This window comes from Mustela nigripes, chromosome 2 (genome assembly GCF_022355385.1).
Source record: "Mustela nigripes isolate SB6536 chromosome 2, MUSNIG.SB6536, whole genome shotgun sequence".
Lineage (NCBI taxonomy): Eukaryota > Metazoa > Chordata > Mammalia > Carnivora > Mustelidae > Mustela > Mustela nigripes.
This window is the reverse complement of record NC_081558.1, coordinates 176576295-176588012: the sequence shown is the minus strand read 5'-3', so window position 1 is coordinate 176588012 and position 11718 is coordinate 176576295.

The window sequence follows — 11718 nt, the reverse complement described above, 5'->3', positions numbered from 1 at the left end:
CTCTAAAGTTTACTCTGGCCTATTAGTCAAGTGCTGTACATTATAATAAAAATGACGTGTTTTTGAGGAAAACTCAGAATTAAGAACAGCCATATATAATGGGTATTTTAGCTCTCAAACAGCTTAGTTTCTATTCTTGGATTTAAAGAATACTCTCAGATTTCAAGAACCTCTTTGAGGTTCAGTAGATTTTCATATTTGGGGGGTCATACTCCTCCTGTGTTCAGGACATAACTTTTTTCCTGTCTTTAATGATAAGGATATTCAGTGGTTACATACAAAGCATTTTTAGAGTGTGAATCTTATTTTAAGGCACATTCTTGGATAATATGAAGCTTTCCTAAAATTCTGATGCTTTTAGGAATCGTTAAAATCCATCCTTTATCTTCTAGCCTCAAAAATATGAATGTCATCTGACTTAGTGGAACATTTAATCATTTTCCCCCTGCCTTATCATCTCTTCCTCCAATCATATGAAATAGCCAATCCTTCCATCACACATAGAGATCCTTTCTCTAAGTCTGATCATGAATCCCACATATTCCAATGATCCAGGCTTTTATACAAACCACCCCAAACCCAATGGCTTAGAGCAACAACAATTATTTATTTTTCTCGTGAATCTGCAGCTGTCTTTTGCTCTAAAGAGATAGTTCATCACCACTGCACGTGGGATCCCCAGGAGGCCCATATGGGGCTGAGGGTCCACTTTCAAGTGACTGTTTTCTGTGCTTGGGAACTTGGTGCTGGTTGTTGGCTGAGAGTTCATCCTGGGCTTCTCCCCAGGGCATTGTGACTTTCATCCCAATGTCTGTGTTCCAGGTACGAGTAGAGACAGAAAGTGCAAGCTGCCAGCCTTTTGGGGACAGAACTTCAAAGCAGCAAAGCAACACTTGCATCATTTTTTTTGGTTGTGCAGTAACAGCATCCACCAGATTCAAGGGGAGGAGACATAGCCCCTGCCTCTCAGTGGGAGGAGTGTCAAAGAAAAAAACAATCTGCCCATCTTTAAAATTTCATCTCCTAACACTACCATCCCCCACCATCTCTCCTTCTCCACCCCCAACTCTAACTGCTTCACTTGCCTGGATTCCAGCCACATCAAGCAAATGATTATTGCCCATTATGTTTTTTGTTTTGTTTTGTTTTTGTCCTTCCATATTATCTTCCTGGACTGCTCTTATCCAGCTGTGTGTCCTGAATACCATTCGTAGGGTACAAAATGTGAGTGAAATCATCCCTGCCTCTTGGACATCTCATCTTTCCTAACTCCCCCAGGAAGTGACGTTAAAGGCACTTTTCTCAGTGCTTATCTACTACACTGTTTTTGGGTACAATGTTTGTTGGTCCCTTCTGACATCATGCCTAACGCAGAGTGAGAACTGAATGATTCTCTGTTGAGTACGTAAATTCTAGCGAGTTAGAGAAAATGATTTATTGAGAGATTGGATCTGTAGTAAACCTGGGCCCTAGTTCTGTTGCTACCATTCATGAACATGTCATGAAGCTAAGAGAAGCTCCTGTAGCTTCTCTTAGCTTCACTTTCTTCATTTCTCAAGAGGTAGCAGTGTCTGTACTATAACCTCACAGGGGCATCTCAAGGTAAATAAAATTTGCATGTAAAAGCACTTTAAATGTATATGATGATACTGAAATACACATCTTTATAAACTATTTATCAAATGACTATAGGTAATATTGGAAGAATTGAGCCAAAGGAATAAAGATGGCATTAGCATTCCATGTTGTCCGTGTAATTTTTGATTTAAGAGTGATATTTTTGCAATCCACCATGGTGTCAAGTGACTTTTTTCTATTTGTCCCCAGTTTTATTGAGATGTAATTGACATATAATATTGTGTAAATACAAGCTGTACAATTTAATGATCTGATACACATGTATACTGTAAAATGATGACTATCACCTCCCATGATTTCTATTTTGTGTGTGGGTGTGTGATAACATTTAAGATCTGCTCTTAGCAACTTTCAAGTATATAATAGAGTATTGTTAATCACAGTTACTGTTCTGCACGTTAGCTCCCCCAAAACTTGCTCATCTTATAACTAGAAGTTCGTACCCTTTGACCAACGTGCCCCAATTTCTCCACCTTTCTACTCTCTATTTCTATAAGCTCAGCTTTTTTAGATTTCTCATACAAGTAAGAATATATACTGGATTCTTTTTCTATCTGACTTAGAAAATACACACTTGTTATCATTTTCTTTTTAAAATTTTTTTCCTTTAAAAAAAGATTTATTTATTTTAGAGAAAGAGAGAGTGGGAGTGGGGGGTGAGAGAGAGGGCAGAGGGCTAGGGAGAGAGAATCCTCGAGCAGACTCCCTGCTGAGTGCAGAGCTCGATCCTAGTCCCAAGAGATCATGACCCGTGCTGAAATCAAGAGCCAGCTGCTTGACCAACTGAGCCACCCAGGCACCCAGAAAGTTAATTCTCTTCTTATATAATGCTTCATCAGACAAAACAATCCAGTGTGGACCTGACTACAAGCATTATTCAAAGAGAGAAATCTTTAGATATTGTTTCAATCCCTGTTTTACTGAGTAGGTTATGAAATTTTTAAAAACTTGATTAAGGAACCAAATCTGTGGACACATGATTAAAGTCCAGATCCTTTTAAATGTGTCCTGTTGTGCCAGTTATCATAAGAAAACAGGGCATGCTGTTCCTTTGTAAGTCACTTGTAGTGGGTTGCAAACATTTATTAAGAAAAAAAAAATCAGTTTTGCCAGTTTTGAAGGAGCCAGAGAAAGAATTTTATTTTCAATTTTTCATGTAGTTTGAAAAAAAACACTGGAAAATATCTGTCCCTTAAGTGACGGTCCTTCTGGTGATAGTGAACATAAAAGCAGGTTTTCTTAATCTAAAATGATGTTGCTTCATTCAGAAATAAGTAGCTCCTTTCCTTATGTGGGAAAATGATTTCAAGAAATGAATGACCTGAATGTCCAGATTGCTTGGGTTGGAGGAGAGAGGTGCCTGTGTCTATAGGGTAGCCTGACACCTCTTAGAAGATGCTATCTTGGGGCCAAGGCAGGCAAATTCTGTAAAGAAAAAGGTTTGAGCTCAGAATGCACAAGAACAACATAAGGGGACAAAATTTAATTCTTTGAGGGTGCATGTAAGTGAGAGAGAGTGTTTATAGTGAGTACAAGGGGGAAGCTTCGGGAATAGAGCCAAGCAGTTGGAAAGAACATTATGTGCCGGCATGTGGTATAGACAGGAGGAGAAGCGTGTGCACGAACATCTCAAAAAAGGAAAAATTGTGGTGATTGTGATGGAACATTTCTGAGAAAAAGGAAAGGTGATTCTGTAAGAAGCTGCAATCAGAGATGTAAGTCCTAGTTCTCTAACAAAGGGGAACTGCATAAATTCAAAAGGCATGCCTGAATTCTCAGCAATACACATGCAGAATAGTCAAAGAAAGAATACATAAGGGATAAAGACTATAGTCCTCTGACAAGGTCATTTTTTAAATATATATTGTACTAACTCCTTTATAAGGGGGCTATTGGTTAAATTATTTTGATGATCCTTTATGTGCCTTGAAATTAATACATGCTAAAGATGTTTATTAAAGTCTGATTTAAATTCACCATATTATCGTGTTTGGGGAATTTATTATTATTCTGAAGTCAAGCATTTACTAGCTTCAGAAGGTCCATAGGGTGTGATTAATGTTTTCAAAGACACTTTTAATACTGTAACTACTTTCAGTTATGTTTATGTGTATCCAAATCTCACTGGTTCTATAAAATGTCTGGCAACTCCCAAAGTGGGGAAAGACTGCATGGATTTACTTGTCTATATTCCTACATGGACGGTGTAGGGAAGGGGCAAATACAGAACTGTCAGCCCTAAAGGGCATTTGTTGCTCTTACATACTAACAGTTGTCATTCCTCTAATTACATAGTTTTGCTTTGTTTTTAAGTTTTTATTTATTTGACAGAGAGAGTAAGCACAAGCAGGAGGGAGGGGCAGAGGCAGAAGCAGGCTCCTCTTGGAATAGGGAGCCTGATGTGGGGCTCAGTCCCAGGACACTGGGATCATGACCGGAGCCAAAGGCAGATGCTTAACTGACTGAGCCACCCATATGCCTATTACATAGTTGAGAAGAGAAAATATACGTAAAATGATGATTTTTGGCAGAGTTCAGAGGTCAGTTTGCTCCTTCTCACTTTAAGCCCGAGTTGTTTAATCCTTAGACCAACAACAGTAGGACAGAGACTCTCACTGAACATTTATTTCTTCCCATTCAGAAGGCACTCTTAAATCTCATAGGCGGTGATGAGGAGAGCAAAGGTGATGTGAGTGACAGCAGTGAGGAATTTCCTGCTCCAGGTTAGTCCATGATAGCCAAGCCCCCTGCTCAACCAAATCACTTAAGCTGGCACTAGGAAAGAAAAGACAGAGCTGTTTAGGTAGATGCGGTTCTCCTTATAAGCCCTCTTGATGTCCTTCACCATTTTACAGGACTTGGGAGCATTTCGTCAGGTCCTTCTAGAAGCTTATTTTGCTTCTTCCTTGTGCCTCAGTTTCTTCAGTTCTAAACTGTCCTAAGATACTCTGGAAATGAAAGACTACCTGGAAATGAGTGTAGTGATTTCAAAAGTGGATACAACTTTTTTTGAAATAAGAGGACAGCTTTCAGGCCCCCCACCCCACCGCCTTGTGAATTTCATACACATTGAGAGATAGAGTGAAAATCATTTTGTGGTTAGTTCCGATTTGACTATAAGATTTTATCCTGGTTTTACTTGTGGTGACAAGTAATGTTCAAATCCACTTATGAACTTTGCTTATGAAGCATTTTATGGAATAGAAAGGATTTTGATTTTGTTTTCTTAAAAAGAAAATGATATATTTGTTCTAAGTTTTCTTGAACCAGTCACCTTAATTCTGTTTGATACCATTCTTTGGAAAGTTCTATAAGAAACATGATCTCCCTGACATGAGGAAGTGGTGATGCAACATGGGGGCTTAAGTGGGTAGAAGAAGAATCAATGAAACAAGATGGAATTGGGAGGGAGACAAACCATAAGTGACTCTTAATCTCACAAAACAAACTGAGGGTTGCTGGGGGGGAGGGGGGGTTGGGAGAAGGGGGTGGGATTATGGACATTGGAGAGGGTGTGTGCTTTGGTGAGTGCTGTGAAGTGTGTAAACCTGGTGATTCACAGACCTGTACCCCTGGGGATAAAAATACATGTTTATAAAAAATAAAAAATTAAAAAAAAGTTCATCCATACTTACCTCATTCTTTGTATACTTTTTTCTGTTATTGATGAAATTATATTCTATATTCATTGATTAGTGCAAATGTGCTTAGAGTCCTATGTCCTTTGTAAGTGAATTGAATCTCTTTGGCCTTGTTTTCCAAAGTCCTATGCATCTACCCATAATGTACTGGGATATGACAGAAGCCACATTCATGGTTCTGTAATTAAAAATGTGTGTCTATATTTAATAATATGCATATTAAAGCAATACAGTGCTTTTATAGAATGTGTGAACAAATATATTTCATATTTATATAGAATTTTTGAATACATAGATTTCATACTTAATATATATACCTATATAAAGAAAGCATATATTCTATGCATTTTCATATATAGACCATATAGATCTATACTATTTAATAGAGTATGCATTAACCAGAGATGGTACTGAGCAATTAAAATGTAGCTAATGCAATATATTGAAATAATAGTATTTTGGATATACTCGGTGAAATTAAATGTACTATTAAAATTAATTTCATCTGTTCATTTTCACTTTTTAAAGATATGTGCTATTTAAAATTACATATGTGGCTCACATTTTATTTGTATTGGAAAGAGCTTCTCTAAAAATATATATTGTCTAGACAATGAAGATATCCTATATATTATAATTATATATATACACTGGGGAATGGTTTTCAAAAACTTCTGGGAATATGTCTACATGATCAAATCACAATTGTACAGTACTATAACATTTAGTCCATTTAAAACATTGATGAAATAATACAATTAGAAATAGTTTATTAATTTATGTATTTATGGTTATTGTACTAGACACATTGTATTTTTTACAAATTCCCATTTCTGAGAATTGCCCTCTTTGACTTTCAGTTCTATAAACACAGTTTTGTGGAAGCTTCCCTGTTAACTTACCTCTACCCACAGATAATTGCAACTAGTTCAAACTAGGTTGGTCAGAATCTTTCTGTATTCTGCAGTTGAGTCAGAGAATCTCATTCTGTCTAGATGGCCAGTGCTGTAAGAGGAGAAGCGCAAGATCATACAGTGTGCCTCTGTTCTGCCCTATGGAGAAAACCAAGCTACTCTAAAGGATACAAATGAAGAGTGAAAAAAGCAGAGATGATATATAGAAAATGTCCTTTTCTGCAAGATTCTGGAGACTACCTCCGTTTCCCATTCATTAGGTTTGATGAGATGTCTCAGGGCCCTTATAACATATTTTGAGTTTCTGTCACTTGAAATAAAATTGTTTAATCAATGCCATCATCAGGAGCACAGAGAAATCTTATTAACAGTTCATCTCTTAGGTGATTAAATATTGTGGTGACAAAGCTTCAGTCTACTTCCTAATTGTAGAAGAAATAGAACCCAGAAATTTGATTTTAATCTTTTAAACAGTTTTATTCTGATTTATATAAAAAATGCATGTTGATTGGGGCAGATGTACAAAACACAGGCAAATTTAAGAAACAAATAAAAGAATACCTGATATCTCATCATTCTGAAAAAGTTTATTAATAGTATTTTATTTTATACCTGATTTTTACACATGTAAAATCAATGTATCTAATTTTATTTTTTTCCCAAATTTACTTAAATACTGGATATTCAGTATTCTAGTCAGTATTTGTGTCCTGTTTAGTGTTATAACATAAGGATTTTAAAATTACTATATTACGTTAAAACTTGATTCAAATATCCTTTTGAAATGATAGCATTAATTCCATAGTACAGATACATTATATTTTATTTACCAATCCTGAGTTCTCTAAGCTTTTTATAATTATCTACCAATATATGTAATACCGAAATTAATACATATGCTCACCTATGAGCTTTTTTTCTTTACCAAATTTGTTTATTTATTCATTTATTTATTTATTTATTTATTTTCATTGGCGTATAGTTGACACACAGTGTTACATTAGTTTCAGGTGTACAACGTAGTGATTTGACAGCTCTATACATCATGCTATTCTCACCACAAGTATAGCTGCCATCTGTCACCACATAATGCTATTACAATATCATTGACTGTATTCCCCATACTTTACCTTTCATCCCCGTGATTTATTCATTCCACAACCGGAAGCCTGTATCTCCCACTCCCCTTCACCCATTTTGCCCCTCCCTCCCTCCAGCTCTCCTCTGGCCACCACCAGTTTGTGCTCTGTATTTATTTAGGTTTGATTCTGTTTTTTTGTTGTTGTTGTTTTTTCATTTGTTTTGTTTTTTAGAGTCTACATATAAATGAAATCCTGTGGTATTTGTCTGTCTCTTATTTCACTTAGCCTAACATCCCCTAGCTATAACTGTGTTGCAAATGGCAAATCACATTCTTTTTTTATTCAGTAAATTGGTACAGTTGACAATAAAAGATTTTAAAAATAAAATGTATTTGCAAAATCAAGTAACACACTGAGATTGAAGAAAATGTGAAAAACACAACCTCAGAAGATCTAGAATCGATAAAGTGTAAAATATCATAGTGATATCTAAATAAAGATACTTCAAACTTTAGAGATGAGTTTGCAAGGAATTTTAGAATTACATGCAAATCTGTATAAGAAATAGAAGTATACCCAAGAAATTAAGAATTACAGTATCAGTAAATAATGTATAGAGATATAGAAAATAATGTGAAGAAGAAAATGTGCATCTGGGTATGATATTGAAATACTGGTTGTAGATCAAGAGGTACATGGTGGAAGAAGGTCAGACATCTAAAATTGGGAATAAGCCAAATACTGGAAATCCATAGATAAAGGGGAAAAATAAACACAATGCTTATTTCTCTGTGCACCATGCTGCCCCATCTCTCTTTGATAATTCCCTCACACTTCTCTTTGCCTTAGTAAACACATTTAAAGAGAATTCTCCAAAGTCAAAGAGGTGAGAGGTAATAGGTGAGGGTGATGTAATAAGCAGCCACAGAGGTTTTTACTTCTCAGGCAACTTGCTCTCTTGAGAAGGAGGTTTCACTGTTTGAAATCAACTTGTCTATTTTTTCCCTTTGATGTGTTGTTAAAGAAAGCTTTACAAATTATTTGAGATATTGCTTCTCTTCTAATACTCTAAAACTTTGCTGATGCAGAGAAAATGCTCCAAGGTTAATAAGTTAGTCTTTTATCATATAGAACTTCATATATATTCTAACTGTGATCATGTTCCAAATTGTGCCTTAAAACAGTTCATTAATAATAGCTGATGTCTTTACATTTTAAGGTAGGTCAATTATATATGACATGATGGTTGAATTTCATTAAAAGGTACAAAACATTAATCTAAGTTTAAGAAACACTTTTTTTTTTTTTTTTTTTTTTTTTTGCTGATAAAGGAGGGCATTTGGGAGGGGGAGCTTGAAATGCATGAGAATGCAGCACATTTGATTTAAGAGGAAATGTCTAACTGTTCTATATTAAGCATGTATCCTTAGAATATAAGCTTTTGAGAGTAAATGGGCAGCCACTGCCTCAGCCCAGATTCCCCCAAAGCAGTGCTGAAGCAAGGTTTTGCATAAAGATAGTTTATTTGGGGACAGGACCTTGTAGAGCAGGAATGATGGATAGGGGTATACAGGGTAACTTTCTAAGGAGACCAAAAAATGTGTGGTAGACCTCTGACAAAAAGGAGGGCATATGTCCATCAACTCTTGTTCCCCATTGGTCAAGCATGATTCTGTAGGCATTATCTAATTCATGTTTCTAGTTTACATCTGCATGAGTGGCGAATGTTCCCATTAGTGTCGCACATTGTGCCATTGGAGAAGCCCTCATAGAGGAAGTGGGTGGTGTACGTACATGGTGAGTCTGTGGTGAGGTGCTGGTTGTAGCCTCCACAGGTCTGGTTGCCACAGCTGGAGTAAGGAGAGATGCTGGGAAGACTTGAAATTAGGCACAAGATATGTATTTGAAGTTCAATCTTTGTACCACTAAGATCTGTTCAGACTGTAATTCTCAGGATTATTTGAACAAGGTACTATTCCCAATGGTAAAGCTTGTCCTGAGGCCATAATTGATATTCATTATCTCCCTCTTCAAACATCCATTCTAGATTTATCTCACCTTCAGTCAGAATTTGAACTCATCTGTGTTGCTTGTCTAGTAAAATGATCCTTCAGATCCAAAGGGGATGACTTTTTAATTGAATTGTGTTATTGTATGATAGTAGTTGTAATTGTTCACAGCTATTAGGGAGCACATAAGCACCAAGAGGTGCTCCATGAATCACTTGTTTTCCAGACATACTCTTTACTTACTCACTATGGTAGTTGTAATCCTAGCTCCTTGTGGTAATCATGGCCAATAACTTCCTACGTATGGTAATTCCTTTTTTTTTTTTTTTTTTTTTTTTTTGGTCTGTGATTCTTTGATGTGAGGATCCCAGCATAGTTCTAGCTTTAAGTCTGATGGAGCCTTTACTATATTTCTTGTGGAACGGCCTCTTTTTCTTCTAGGAATTATACTCTAATGTGGGAATAAGAAGCAAAAATTCTGCAGGTGTATTAGTGGGAGTATTGAATACAAGGGTTGATTATATTTCAACCCCTTGGTTTATGGACCTGTGTATTCTAATTATTGGGACACAGTATTAGCTTTTGGTTTTGGTTCAGCACCTTAACCCATTCTGGAGGTAAGGAACTGACTCTACAGGATCTTGTCCCCAGGCTGGCAACATAACTGCCTTTAAAAGGATACATAGCATGTTTCTACTAGGTTAAACATTCTGGGTGGCAAGCTTTGTAATAAAACTGGAGGATCCATTGTCATTTCTCCATTGTTACACCTCTTTCTGTCATAAATAAGCCCCTTACTGTGTAACATACAATGTGAATGACTGATGGTGCTGGAAGAGGCATTTGGGAAAGAAAGGACAGATTCATATTCCAGAACAGATACTGAGTTGGGTAAATATTCATCACTTATCCTCCAAGATATTAAAGTTTAGATATAGTCAAAGTGCCAACAAGTGGATAACTATTCCTCTTGAGGGATGATTCTAGATTGAAGGCATAGTATTATTTTTGCTGCTGGTAATTTGATTATTTAGCAGTGGCAGTACTCTGATCAGTCTTGCTGAGAGGGAACCCATGCTGTTGCGTCCATGTTCAGTTTCCTCACCCTCATCCATAGCTCATTTCTCCAGCATTGGGTGGCTGAGGAAAAAGGCCAGCATTTGGGAACACGTAGTTCTGGCTGTTTGAATGTTCCATCTTTTCTCTGCAGTGGATACATTCTTATGTACCTTATTATGGGATGAGAACCTCTGCATACAGAGTTCATGACCGAGCATACTGCTCACAACTTTGCTATGTGGAGGTTTTCCATTCACCATTGTTATATACAGCCATCCCTGAATGAGAGTATAGGACAGCAACATTCAGTTTGTGGCCAGTACCAGTACCAGTCCATCTGTCAACCAGGACCAAGAATTTCCCTTCTTGGTCAGTTAGTTCTAGGGCATATCTGGGACCAGGGTCTTCCCCCCCCCCCCTTTGTAACTTATTTGTATTTTCTGGATCTGCTCAGGCATCATTCTGAAGGTGTCCTTTCTATCATGCGGTTGGCTGACTGCTGCCTGCTCTGTTACAGGTTGGTCAGCTCCCAACACAGTCATTTGGTAGCTCCCATTAGGTCTTAAGATTTTATTAAGAGTCATTAATACAACAGGAGTTATTTTTTAAGGGCTGGTAGTTCTGCCACAGAAAACATGGCCTTGTTGCAAAATCCTTAGGATTTGTACATGGACTCCTATGTTGTGGCTTAGCAGAGATGCAAAGATTTTGTTTTTTAATTTTTAAATCCACCAAGTATACTTCTAGCATCATCAGACATACTAAGTCATATGACCCAAGTGTTAGGACAGCTTGCATACATCTGAGACTTCCTGCAGGGTCTTCTTTATTCTAGGAACTATTTTATTTTTTATTTAAAAAATAATTATTTATTTCAGAGAGAGAGAACATGATCAGGAGGAGGAGCAGAGGGAGAAGCAGGCTCCCTGTTGAGCAGGGAGCCCAAAGTGGGGATTGATCCCAGGACCCTGGGATCATTACCTGAGCCAATGAGAGATGCATAAATGACTGAGTCACTCAGGGGCCCCTACTCTGAGAACTGTTAAAAATGGTCAGCATTGTAAGTTACTTAATAAATAGTGCAAAACAATTTTCAAATTTCTTCCAGATATCAAAAAAGACTACAAACTGATGTTTCTGTTTTCATTGCAGAGGGTACAAAATGCAGCATGTTGTTCTTATCTTAAACAGAATGTCTCAGTATTCTGACCCCTGGACATCTATAAACTTCACAATAGAGTATGTCCCTGAATTATGATATTTATTTTCTACCCCCTGGCAATTCCGTCTTCCCAGATTACTTACAGCTCTTGAGTGCCAATTAGCAGTATGCTACATTGTAATTGACCAATAATGTTCTGCAGAATGTCAAGAT